A 14891-nucleotide genomic window follows, 5' to 3' on the forward strand; every position below is an offset into this window, starting at 1 on the left:
ACCATTCCGGGCTTTTAACACTACTACAGCGTGAGTTATTTTTTCTATGACATATGGTCCTTCAAATCGTGGAAAAAATTTGGCAGTTTTATCTTCTGGTGCTGAAGAAAGTGAATGCTTAATTTTTAGTACTTCATCCCCTACTTTATAAGTTACTCACCGTCGTTTCAAGTCATAATACAGCTTTTGTTTTCTCTGTGCTACTTCAGTATTCTTTTTTGCTTCTTTAATTAGTTTTTCTATATCACCCATTTTAAATTCTGGGGCTCTTTGTTGCACATAAAATAATTTATCTAAAGGCGTTATAATCTTTCTGCCTAAAAATAACTCAGCAGGAGTTTTGTCCGTAGTATCATGTTTTGCGGTCCTAAGGGCGAAAGCAAATTCATTGACATAGTTATCCCAGCTTTTATGAAAATTTTTTAACATAACTACGGATAATTTTCACTATATTTGATTGCGGCCGATACGGGACCATTTTTAAATGACTTATGCCCAGTTTTTGGCACATGTCTTCAAATACATTACTTACAAATTGAGGACCATTATCCGATATAACTTTTAGGGGCGCCCCGTATTTTAAAATATATTTATTTAAAATAGAATCAGTAACTAATTTCGCGGAGGGTCCTTTTAAGGGAACAATTTCGGTCCACTTACTAAAATGATCAACCATAACAAGGAGATAGCAACTTTTATTTAACTGACTTTTTGGGAAAGGGCCCAATAAATCGATGCCGATTATTTCATTTGGAAATTCGGATTTAATACTATTTAGAAACCTGGCCGGGCGGAAATTAATATAATTAACTGCTTGACATGTTGGGCAGGACTGGACATACGCCCTTGTTAACTTTTGCAGTTCAGGAAAATAGACTGCCTCGCGTACGCGTTGGATAGTTTTTCGAATACCAGCATGAGAAGCTAATGGGCTGTCGTGTAACTCCTGCAGGATATTTAATCTAAGACTAGCTGGGATAACAGGTCGAAATTCATTGTTGGAATTTGTAGTTTTTGTATAAAATAATAGACCATCTATTAGTTCGTAATGGGCCGCCCTATTTCTTATCGCCACAATATATTGGTGGCTAAAATTTTCAGGATCCTTTAAATACTCATAAATGTTTCCAAACTCAGGATCCTTACCCAGTTCGGTTATTACAGTTTCTCGGGAATTTATTGTACATGCTGTGAGCATTGCCACCTTTACAGTATTACCTTCTTCATCTATTTTTATTCTGGATAGGGCATCTGCTACGATATTTTCCTTTCCGGGGGTATGCTTGATTACCAGATTATATTCTTGTAGCTTGAGTGCCCATCTTATTAACCTTGGGGATAAGTTTTTCCCTGAGTACAATCTAGTTACCGCCGCATGATCAGAATACACTGTTATTGGCGCTCTTCCAAAATAGACTCGGAACTTTTGCGCTGCTAACAGAACTGCAAGTGCCTCTCTCTCAGTCACGGAATAATTTCTTTGTGTTTGATTTAAAGTTCGACTAAAAAATGCCACGGGCTGCTGATTTTGCGAAAGTACCGCTCCTACCGCATAATCCGAAGCATCCGCTGAAATTTCTAAATTCTCATCCTTTTCAGGAAATTTCAACACCGGGGCTTGCGTTAATGCATGTTTTAATTTTTCGAATGCACTATTGGCTTCGGCCGTCCACGAGAATCTTGCCTTTTTCCTTTTTAATTTTAACAATGGTTCAGCAATAGCTGCAAAATCTTTTATAGAGGACCTATAATATGAACAAAGTCCTAGAAAAGAAGAGAGCTTCTTCGCCGTGTTTGGAGTCGGATACTTTTGTACAGCGATTATTTTTGATTCGTCTGTCTCGATTCCTTTCTGAGATATTTTGTAACCTAAATATTTTAATTCAGGGGCTGCAAATTTGCACTTTTTGACATTAAGTTTTAGACCGGCCTCATTTAATAAAGAAAACACCTGTCTTAAATCCTGTACATGTTGGTCGAGATTATCACTAGTAATAATGATATCGTCTAAATAGATAAATGTGGACTTTCAAGAACAGGCCTTAACACAATGTCCATACATCGCTGAAATGTTGCCGGTGCCCCTGAAAGGCCAAACGGCATACGCAAAAATGCATAAGTGCCAGACTTGGTTATAAAAGCAGTCTTAGGCACGTGCTCAGGCCTAACCCCTATTTAAAATAACCAGTCGTTAAGTCTAAAGTCGTCATATATTTGGGGGATGTTATGTTCCTTAGAATTTCTTCAATAATAGGTAACGGATATACCGGATATTTAGTTATGGAGTTTAATTTACTGTAGTCAATTGCGAATCTCCACCTTTTTGGATGTGTCAAAGGATAGTCATTATTTTTCTTACATAAAACCACCGGGCTAGCATAACTACTTGAGATGGGCGTTATGATCTTTTTACGTAGCATATCGGTGATATGCCTTTCTATAATTTTTTCCTTATTCTTATCATACCGGTATGCTTTGTGGTGAAGTGGCATTGAATCTCCGGTGTCAATACTATGGTTAGTAACCTGAGTAAATCCTGGAATATCACTAAATAACGAAGCAAATTCACTTACCACTTGTCGGATTCTTCGTTGCTCTTCATTAGGCAGGTGGTCAAGGTTTAACATCGGCGGTTCAGCCTTTTCTTCACGAACTGGTTTCATTGTCAGCTTAAGGGACGCTTCATTAAAATCTAGCGTTGCTTGTGCCTCTGAAAGAAAATCTATTCCTAAAATAATATGTGCTTGCAGATTCTTTACTATGAAAAACATAACCTTTACTTGTTCGTCCTTGATACGGACATACAGCGGTAATTTACCTATACACTTACATCTTTCTCCTTGCGCAGCTAACACTGTCGTATTATCCGAATTATATATACGATATTTACGAAAATACTTCCTAAAAAAATCTTCTGCCACACAGGAACACTGCGCGCCTGTATCCAGGAGTGCGGTGGCTGGGATATTATTCACCAACACTTCAATCTTCGGAAGAGTCAAATTTTTCACCATTACTGTATTTAACTTGAAGGAAGAGGGGTTTTCGTGGCCTTCGGATTTCCGCACCCTCCCGTCAGCAGAAATCCGTTTTAGTTTAAATTATTTCTCATTTCCGTGCTTTCCTTCTTTTTCCACTGGCCTTGAGACTTTTTTTTCCTGGATTGCTATTGAACTGTCGACGTTCGCCGGCTGTTTTTGAACGCTCGGGTTTCCTTGCCCACTGATTCGCTTTGCTTCCGTAGCCGTGTGCTTGAGTTTGCTGTAGTCTTGGCGCACCAAATTGGTTATGCTGTTGATATTGGCATCTTCTTTCAATGTCCGCCGTTCTTCTACTTTCAAACTGGATTGCTAGCTCAAATAACTTTTCCAGTAGTCGGATTTCTTAATTCAATAAAGTCCTTCACTTGGGGCAGTAACCTCGGCAAAATCACTTGAATTATCTCAGGATCCGGACGGTTTCCATACAAGAGTTTGAAGACGTGAATTTTTCTTAAAATAAAGCTTGAGAGATTTTCGATTCTTTGCTGATATATACTGAAAAGTTCCGTTTCTAATTTCGCACGATCCCTTACAACAGGGAAGGCTTTTAGTAGGGCAGTCTTCAAATTTTCGTAAGTATAGGTGGGACTTCCTGCTTGACCCAAGAGACTTCTGCCTATGCATTTGAACCAATTAAGCGCTTGGCCCCTCAAAGCGCTGGTAGCTAAGGTAACTTTTTGAAATTCGTGCACGGGGTAGAGCATGAAGTGGTCATCCAATTTTTCAAAAAAACTGGTTACCGGTGAGTTTCCATTAAATGTTGCTTCTGGTTTCATCGAAGCGCGCATGGTCTGGACGATGTAACCAAATCCTTCCAGGGCGGCAGCTGGCATTTCTGGATTCTGAGCCTCTTCTGCAGGCAGCACAGGTTCTTCTTGAAACTCGGCCATGGTTATTCTTCTTCGTTGGGCGCCACTATCAGGTTCAACGTTCCGTCTTACTTTCTTCGGGAACATGCAAGGACCTGACTCGGAACAGAGAGCTTACTAAAGCTATGTTCAATAACTGTGGGAAGTAGACAGGATACACAAGAAGGGTATACAAAACCCTTTATTTTTCTCTATTTACAATAATTTCCGTACTTCGGAATACAAAGACCCACTACTTGTGGTCTAAACGTAAGAATATAAAAATATAACTAAACTCTAACTTGACTTTGAAATAATAAACGTGGAAGATTGGCCGTATATTAACAGGAAGCCGTATGTAGTACAGAGAACTGTTAACACTACAATACGTTTAAAATTATCAAGAGGATTAAACCTCTGGCCTGGAAGGCAACCAGCAACTGAGAAAACTTCTATGGCAAGCGGCCTGCTTCGTCTAACTCCTTCCTCTCTCTCGCTTGGCAAAAAGCCACCACTTAAGTACTTGGCGTTCGCCAGACAAACTTTGCATAAATAAGTTAACGCTTTTAATTCTGGCCGGAAGTAGAAAATAAGAAGTGATAGTAAAGATTTAAATAAAATAAACGTTAGTAAAACTTAAGATCCTTACAATGTCACGAGATGCAATGATTAATATGATTTCCTTTCCTATATTAGCTTGTGTTCTCCTCACAGAGCGTTAAATGACGTAATCAATGTTTTGGGGCAATCTGCCAACTGTAGGGGGACACGACACTGCATTATTGAGCATCATATTAACACGGGAAACAGTCCCCTGTTTCAGTTTCTACATATCGGATGAGCCCAAGTAAGAAAGAACTGCTGAAAAAGGAACTTCATTCTGTGCTAAAACAAGGTAGCATAGAAAAGTGTGAAAGCCCTATGCCTCTTCTGTGTTTTGATTCCCAGTCCGGATGGAAAAGTTATCAGGTTCCGTGTTCCGCCTTACTTGCTTTGGTAACATTCAAGAACCTGACTCGGAACAGGGAGCTTACTAAAGCTATGTTCAATAACTGTGGGAAGTAGACAAGATACACAGGAAGGGTATACGAAACCCTTTATTTTTCACTCTTTACAATAATTTCCGAACTTCGGAATACAGAGACCAACCACTTGTGGTCTGAACGTAAGAATATAAAAATATTAACTAAACTCTAACTTAACTTTGGAATAATAAACAAGGGCCTACGTGGAAGATTGGCGGTATATTAACAGGAAGCCGTATGTAATACAGAGAACTGTTAACACTACAATACGTTTGAAATTATCAAGAGGATTACACCTCTGGCCTGGAAGGCAACCAGCAACCGAGTAAACTGCTAAGGCACGCGGCCTGCTTCTACTAACTCCTTCCTCTTTCTTGCTTGGAAAAAAGCCACAACTTAAGTACTTGGCGTTCGCCAGACAAATTTGCATAAATAAGTTAAAGCTTTTAATTCTGGCCGGAAGTAGAAAATAAGAAGTGATAGTAAAGATTTAAAATAAAAGAAACGTTAGTAAAACTTAAGATCCTTACATACTTCCCGCCAGAGTTAATTAGTTTGAAACTGAGGTCTAAAACGACCTTGTTGAAAACTTTTAGCTCTAGAATCTAACGCGAGGCCAATCTTTTACAAACATTTCTCACTAGAAACTAGAAATTTAAAAAAATTTGTTTTTACATTATCAGCTCCATAGACAATTACTTTTCATCTGTACTGCATCTAAACAGGAGCTTTTAGTTGAAATCTGGTTCCTTCCAGATCTCTGGAAGGAAAACTAGTTTAATGAAATGTTACACAATTAAATGGCAAGTAACATGCATATTTATATTTCTGTTAACATTCTTATTTCATTCATGACTTTTATTTAATTATCTCTCCCCGTGCTCTCTCACATGTGTTGTAAAAGAACACCGAACACGAATGAGTTTATGTACCAGTGTTCAACACTTCCTCCTACAATCAAAACACTAACGTGTTAAAATTCAACATACCAAGACCTCGTAACACACCCTAACTTCAACTCTAAACCCTGAGGTACTATTCTGAAAGTGGCTAACTCTGAAGTGTAGCGTCAGAGAGCCTAACTACATTCATTCAACCTTTAACACATATTCACCATGATTTGGTCTTTTTACAGTCACACGAATAAAAAAATTTTAACATTACTTTCACTTTTACCATATCACGGTATTTCATAACATTTAAAATAACAGTTCACATTGTATATAAGAACATATTAACATGCCGTTAATTTTACGCATTTGAAACATACATTAGTAGTACACTGTTAACTTCTATTCTTTTCTAAGCAAGTGCCAATTCTTTCTACATTGAAATACTACATTTCAAAAAGTCTTTCAGACTAAAACTTCTTTCTTGCCAGAATGTTTTAAATAAAATTTATACAATAACTTTTACAATATTTAAGTATTTACACATCGCTATTATACATCAACTTTAGTTTTACGCGCGAGTAATTGAAAAACATAATACCAAAATCGGTAACAACACATTTCTCGCCCTTTTGGTGATAAAGGTAGACCTCGCATGAGGTAAAACTTCTTGAAATCTGCCACTTGCAGTAAGAATGAAAGATTAACTTAAGTTTGCAAAGTAACATAATATTTTACTTATTTTTGTGATATTCGGACATTCTTTTCTGAGCCCAGTCCTGGAAGGTAGCACAGATTCTCGTTTGATTTATCCTCCTTCTTGTGCGAGCTCGCCCTTCAGTGCCTTCCTCTAGGAGCTTTCTTTTCCCTCCAGTTCGGTCACCCTTGAGTACCTTCTTTTTCGCCTCTGCCTGTGGTCTTGGCCGTTTGATGGCCGCTGGTCTTGAAGGAACCGGGACACTTCTCTCTCGTTCCTGCTTGGATCTCGTTGCTGGCCGTTCAAATTTTCCTTGTATCTTTTCCTCCGCCGCTGGTGGTCTTTCCGCAATTCGGCGACATTTGCGGCGTAGAGTCCTGTCCGACGAGTAGATCTTCCGTTTGGGAGCCGGGTTATAGTTGCTGTTATTTCTCCTGGCTCTCTTTGCATTCGTCGTACTTCTCCCTTCTTCATTCTGGGGGTGGTCGTGCACTCTCTTTTGTGGTCGGTGGAACGGCTTCTTTTTCTTGTTACCTTGAATTTTCCAACGGGGAAACTTTCTTTTCAATTGCTCCTGCCTCCTAATGGCTTGCCCTTGTACTTGTCGTTGTTCCACCTCTGGAGCTTGTGCCTGCAGTGTCTGCCGTGCCGGATCCTACAAAAGATCTGTAAATATTTGCATTTTATTACGATCATAGTAGGGTTTTATTTGATCAATGTTTGCGGAGCAGGTTTCACCATTCCGGGCTTTTAACACTACTACAGCGTGAGTTATTTTTTCTATGACATATGGTCCTTCAAATCGTGGAAAAAATTTGGCAGTTTTATCTTCTGGTGCTGAAGAAAGTGAATGCTTAATTTTTAGTACTTCATCCCCTACTTTATAAGTTACTCACCGTCGTTTCAAGTCATAATACAGCTTTTGTTTTCTCTGTGCTACTTCAGTATTCTTTTTTGCTTCTTTAATTAGTTTTTCTATATCACCCATTTTAAATTCTGGGGCTCTTTGTTGCACATAAAATAATTTATCTAAAGGCGTTATAATCTTTCTGCCTAAAAATAACTCAGCAGGAGTTTTGTCCGTAGTATCATGTTTTGCGGTCCTAAGGGCGAAAGCAAATTCATTGACATAGTTATCCCAGCTTTTATGAAAATTTTTTAACATAACTACGGATAATTTTCACTATATTTGATTGCGGCCGATACGGGACCATTTTTAAATGACTTATGCCCAGTTTTTGGCACATGTCTTCAAATACATTACTTACAAATTGAGGACCATTATCCGATATAACTTTTAGGGGCGCCCCGTATTTTAAAATATATTTATTTAAAATAGAATCAGTAACTAATTTCGCGGAGGGTCCTTTTAAGGGAACAATTTCGGTCCACTTACTAAAATGATCAACCATAACAAGGAGATAGCAACTTTTATTTAACTGACTTTTTGGGAAAGGGCCCAATAAATCGATGCCGATTATTTCATTTGGAAATTCGGATTTAATACTATTTAGAAACCTGGCCGGGCGGAAATTAATATAATTAACTGCTTGACATGTTGGGCAGGACTGGACATACGCCCTTGTTAACTTTTGCAGTTCAGGAAAATAGACTGCCTCGCGTACGCGTTGGATAGTTTTTCGAATACCAGCATGAGAAGCTAATGGGCTGTCGTGTAACTCCTGCAGGATATTTAATCTAAGACTAGCTGGGATAACAGGTCGAAATTCATTGTTGGAATTTGTAGTTTTTGTATAAAATAATAGACCATCTATTAGTTCGTAATGGGCCGCCCTATTTCTTATCGCCACAATATATTGGTGGCTAAAATTTTCAGGATCCTTTAAATACTCATAAATGTTTCCAAACTCAGGATCCTTACCCAGTTCGGTTATTACAGTTTCTCGGGAATTTATTGTACATGCTGTGAGCATTGCCACCTTTACAGTATTACCTTCTTCATCTATTTTTATTCTGGATAGGGCATCTGCTACGATATTTTCCTTTCCGGGGGTATGCTTGATTACCAGATTATATTCTTGTAGCTTGAGTGCCCATCTTATTAACCTTGGGGATAAGTTTTTCCCTGAGTACAATCTAGTTACCGCCGCATGATCAGAATACACTGTTATTGGCGCTCTTCCAAAATAGACTCGGAACTTTTGCACTGCTAACAGAACTGCAAGTGCCTCTCTCTCAGTCACGGAATAATTTCTTTGTGTTTGATTTAAAGTTCGACTAAAAAATGCCACGGGCTGCTGATTTTGCGAAAGTACCGCTCCTACCGCATAATCCGAAGCATCCGCTGAAATTTCTAAATTCTCATCCTTTTCAGGAAATTTCAACACCGGGGCTTGCGTTAATGCATGTTTTAATTTTTCGAATGCACTATTGGCTTCGGCCGTCCACGAGAATCTTGCCTTTTTCCTTTTTAATTTTAACAATGGTTCAGCAATAGCTGCAAAATCTTTTATAGAGGACCTATAATATGAACAAAGTCCTAGAAAAGAAGAGAGCTTCTTCGCCGTGTTTGGAGTCGGATACTTTTGTACAGCGATTATTTTTGATTCGTCTGTCTCGATTCCTTTCTGAGATATTTTGTAACCTAAATATTTTAATTCAGGGGCTGCAAATTTGCACTTTTTGACATTAAGTTTTAGACCGGCCTCATTTAATAAAGAAAACACCTGTCTTAAATCCTGTACATGTTGGTCGAGATTATCACTAGTAATAATGATATCGTCTAAATAGATAAATGTGGACTTTCAAGAACAGGCCTTAACACAATGTCCATACATCGCTGAAATGTTGCCGGTGCCCCTGAAAGGCCAAACGGCATACGCAAAAATGCATAAGTGCCAGACTTGGTTATAAAAGCAGTCTTAGGCACGTCCTCAGGCCTAACCCTTATTTAAAATAACCAGTCGTTAAGTCTAAAGTCGTCATATATTTGGGGGATGTTATGTTCCTTAGAATTTCTTCAATAATAGGTAACGGATATACCGGATATTTAGTTATGGAGTTTAATTTACTGTAGTCAATTGCGAATCTCCACCTTTTTGGATGTGTCAAAGGATAGTCATTATTTTTCTTACATAAAACCACCGGGCTAGCATAACTACTTGAGATGGGCGTTATGATCTTTTTACGTAGCATATCGGTGATATGCCTTTCTATAATTTTTTCCTTATTCTTATCATACCGGTATGCTTTGTGGTGAAGTGGCATTGAATCTCCGGTGTCAATACTATGGTTAGTAACCTGAGTAAATCCTGGAATATCACTAAATAACGAAGCAAATTCACTTACCACTTGTCGGATTCTTCGTTGCTCTTCATTAGGCAGGTGGTCAAGGTTTAACATCGGCGGTTCAGCCTTTTCTTCACGAACTGGTTTCATTGTCAGCTTAAGGGACGCTTCATTAAAATCTAGCGTTGCTTGTGCCTCTGAAAGAAAATCTATTCCTAAAATAATATGTGCTTGCAGATTCTTTACTATGAAAAACATAACCTTTACTTGTTCGTCCTTGATACGGACATACAGCGGTAATTTACCTATACACTTACATCTTTCTCCTTGCGCAGCTAACACTGTCGTATTATCCGAATTATATATACGATATTTACGAAAATACTTCCTAAAAAAATCTTCTGCCACACAGGAACACTGCGCGCCTGTATCCAGGAGTGCGGTGGCTGGGATATTATTCACCAACACTTCAATCTTCGGAAGAGTCAAATTTTTCACCATTACTGTATTTAACTTGAAGGAAGAGGGGTTTTCGTGGCCTTCGGATTTCCGCACCCTCCCGTCAGCAGAAATCCGTTTTAGTTTAAATTATTTCTCATTTCCGTGCTTTCCTTCTTTTTCCACTGGCCTTGAGACTTTTTTTTCCTGGATTGCTATTGAACTGTCGACGTTCGCCGGCTGTTTTTGAACGCTCGGGTTTCCTTGCCCACTGATTCGCTTTGCTTCCGTAGCCGTGTGCTTGAGTTTGCTGTAGTCTTGGCGCACCAAATTGGTTATGCTGTTGATATTGGCATCTTCTTTCAATGTCCGCCGTTCTTCTACTTTCAAACTGGATTGCTAGCTCAAATAACTTTTCCAGTAGTCGGATTTCTTAATTCAATAAAGTCCTTCACTTGGGGCAGTAACCTCGGCAAAATCACTTGAATTATCTCAGGATCCGGACGGTTTCCATACAAGAGTTTGAAGACGTGAATTTTTCTTAAAATAAAGCTTGAGAGATTTTCGATTCTTTGCTGATATATACTGAAAAGTTCCGTTTCTAATTTCGCACGATCCCTTACAACAGGGAAGGCTTTTAGTAGGGCAGTCTTCAAATTTTCGTAAGTATAGGTGGGACTTCCTGCTTGACCCAAGAGACTTCTGCCTATGCATTTGAACCAATTAAGCGCTTGGCCCCTCAAAGCGCTGGTAGCTAAGGTAACTTTTTGAAATTCGTGCACGGGGTAGAGCATGAAGTGGTCATCCAATTTTTCAAAAAAACTGGTTACCGGTGAGTTTCCATTAAATGTTGCTTCTGGTTTCATCGAAGCGCGCATGGTCTGGACGATGTAACCAAATCCTTCCAGGGCGGCAGCTGGCATTTCTGGATTCTGAGCCTCTTCTGCAGGCAGCACAGGTTCTTCTTGAAACTCGGCCATGGTTATTCTTCTTCGTTGGGCGCCACTATCAGGTTCAACGTTCCGTCTTACTTTCTTCGGGAACATGCAAGGACCTGACTCGGAACAGAGAGCTTACTAAAGCTATGTTCAATAACTGTGGGAAGTAGACAGGATACACAAGAAGGGTATACAAAACCCTTTATTTTTCTCTATTTACAATAATTTCCGTACTTCGGAATACAAAGACCCACTACTTGTGGTCTAAACGTAAGAATATAAAAATATAACTAAACTCTAACTTGACTTTGAAATAATAAACGTGGAAGATTGGCCGTATATTAACAGGAAGCCGTATGTAGTACAGAGAACTGTTAACACTACAATACGTTTAAAATTATCAAGAGGATTAAACCTCTGGCCTGGAAGGCAACCAGAAACTGAGAAAACTTCTATGGCAAGCGGCCTGCTTCGTCTAACTCCTTCCTCTCTCTCGCTTGGCAAAAAGCCACCACTTAAGTACTTGGCGTTCGCCAGACAAACTTTGCATAAATAAGTTAACGCTTTTAATTCTGGCCGGAAGTAGAAAATAAGAAGTGATAGTAAAGATTTAAATAAAATAAACGTTAGTAAAACTTAAGATCCTTACAATGTCACGAGATGCAATGATTCATATGATTTCCTTTCCTATATTAGCTTGTGTTCTCCTCACAGAGCGTTAAATGACGTAATCAATGTTTTGGGGCAATCTGCCAACTGTAGGGGGACACGACACTGCATTATTGAGCATCATATTAACACGGGAAACAGTCCCCTGTTTCAGTTTCTACATATCGGATGAGCCCAAGTAAGAAAGAACTGCTGAAAAAGGAACTTCATTCTGTGCTAAAACAAGGTAGCATAGAAAAGTGTGAAAGCCCTATGCCTCTTCTGTGTTTTGATTCCCAGTCCGGATGGAAAAGTTATCAGGTTCCGTGTTCCGCCTTACTTGCTTTGGTAACATTCAAGAACCTGACTCGGAACAGGGAGCTTACTAAAGCTATGTTCAATAACTGTGGGAAGTAGACAAGATACACAGGAAGGGTATACGAAACCCTTTATTTTTCACTCTTTACAATAATTTCCGAACTTCGGAATACAGAGACCAACCACTTGTGGTCTGAACGTAAGAATATAAAAATATTAACTAAACTCTAACTTAACTTTGGAATAATAAACAAGGGCCTACGTGGAAGATTGGCGGTATATTAACAGGAAGCCGTATGTAATACAGAGAACTGTTAACACTACAATACGTTTGAAATTATCAAGAGGATTACACCTCTGGCCTGGAAGGCAACCAGCAACCGAGTAAACTGCTAAGGCACGCGGCCTGCTTCTACTAACTCCTTCCTCTTTCTTGCTTGGAAAAAAGCCACAACTTAAGTACTTGGCGTTCGCCAGACAAATTTGCATAAATAAGTTAAAGCTTTTAATTCTGGCCGGAAGTAGAAAATAAGAAGTGATAGTAAAGATTTAAAATAAAAGAAACGTTAGTAAAACTTAAGATCCTTACATACTTCCCGCCAGAGTTAATTAGTTTGAAACTGAGGTCTAAAACGACCTTGTTGAAAACTTTTAGCTCTAGAATCTAACGCGAGGCCAATCTTTTACAAACATTTCTCACTAGAAACTAGAAATTTAAAAAAATTTGTTTTTACATTATCAGCTCCATAGACAATTACTTTTCATCTGTACTGCATCTAAACAGGAGCTTTTAGTTGAAATCTGGTTCCTTCCAGATCTCTGGAAGGAAAACTAGTTTAATGAAATGTTACACAATTAAATGGCAAGTAACATGCATATTTATATTTCTGTTAACATTCTTATTTCATTCATGACTTTTATTTAATTACCTCTCCCCGTGCTCTCTGACATGTGTTGTAAAAGAAAACACCGAACACGAATGAGTTTATGTACCAGTGTTCAACACTGCCTCCTACAATCAAAACACTAACGTGTTAAAATTCAACATACCAAGATCTCGTAACACACCCTATCTTCATCTCTAAACCCTGAGGTACTATTCTGAAAGTGGCTAACTCTGAAGTGTAGCGTCAGAGAGCCTAACTACATTCATTCAACCTTTAACACATATTCACCATGATTTGGTCTTTTTACAGTCACACGAATAAAAAAATTTTAACATTACTTTCACTTTTACCATATCACGGTATTTCATAACATTTAAAATAACAGTTCACATTGTATATAAGAACATATTAACATGCCGTTAATTTTACGCATTTTAAAACATACATTAGTAGTACATTGTTAACTTCTATTCTCTTCCAAGCAAGTGCCAATTCTTCTACATTGAAATACTACATTTCAAAAGTCTTTCAGACTAAAACTTCTTTCTTGTCAGAATGTTTTAAATAAAATTTATACAATAACTTTTACAATATTCAAGTATTTTCACATTCCTATTATACATCAACTTTAGTTTTACTCGCGAGTAATTGAAAAACATAATACCAAAATAGGTAACAACTCATTTCTCGCCTTTTTGGCGATAAAGGTAGACCTCAAATGAGGTAAAACTTCTTGAAATCTGCCACTTGCAGTAAGAATGAAAGATTAACTTAAGTTTGCAAAGTAACATAAAATTTTACTTATCTTTGTGATATTCGGACATTCTTTTCTCTGCCCAGTCCTGGAAGGTAGCACAGATTCTCGTTTGATTTATCCTCCTTCTTGTGCGAGCTCGCCCTTCAGTGCCTTCCTCTAGGAGCTTTCTTTTCCCTCCAGTTCGGTCACCCTTGAGTACCTTCTTTTTCGCCTCTGCCTGTGGTCTTGGCCGTTTGATGGCCGCTGGTCTTGAAGGAACCGGGACACTTCTCTCTCGTTCCTGCTTGGATCTCGTTGCTGGCCGTTCAAATTTTCCTTGTATCTTTTCCTCCGCCGCTGGTGGTTTTTCCGCAATTCGGCGACATTTGCGGCGTAGAGTCCTGTCCGACGAGTAGATCTTCCGTTTGGGAGCCGGGTTATAGTTGCCGTTATTTCTCCTGGCTCTCTTTGCATTCGTCGTACTTCTCCCTTCTTCATTCTGGGGGTGGTCGTGCACTCTCTTTTGTGGTCGGTGGAACGGCTTCTTTTTCTTGTTACCTTGAATTTTCCAACGGGGAAACTTTCTTTTCAATTGCTCCTGCCTCCTAATGGCTTGCCCTTGTACTTGTCGTTGTTCCACCTCTGGAGCTTGTGCCTGCAGTGCATCCCATGCCTGCCGTGCCGGATCCTGCAAAAGATCTTTAAATATTTGCATTTTATTACGGTCATAATATGGTTTTATTTGGTCAATGTTTGCGGAGCAAGTTTCACCATTCCTGGCTTTTAACACCACTACAGCGTGAGTTATTTTTTCTATGACATATGGTTCTTCAAATCGTGGAAAAAATTTGGCGGTTTTATCTTCTGGTGCTGAAGAAAGTGAATGCTTAATTTTTAATACTTCATCTCCTACTTTATAAGTTATTCCCCGTCGTTTCAAATCGTAATAGAGTTTTTGTTTTCTCTGAGCTACTTCAGTGTTCTTTTTTGCTTCTTTAATTAATTTTTCTATATCATCCATTTTAAATTCTGGGGCTCTTTGTTGAACATAAAATAATTTATCTAACGGCGTTATAATCTTTCTGCCTAGAAATAACTCAGCAGGAGTTTTGCCCGTTGTATCATGTTTTGCGGTCCTAAGGGCGAAAGGAAATTCATTGACATAGTTATCCCAGC

This window comes from Stegodyphus dumicola, chromosome X2 (genome assembly GCF_044657685.1).
Source record: "Stegodyphus dumicola isolate Sdum_Otavi_A_Nest chromosome X2, ASM4465768v1".
NCBI lineage: Eukaryota > Metazoa > Arthropoda > Arachnida > Araneae > Eresidae > Stegodyphus > Stegodyphus dumicola.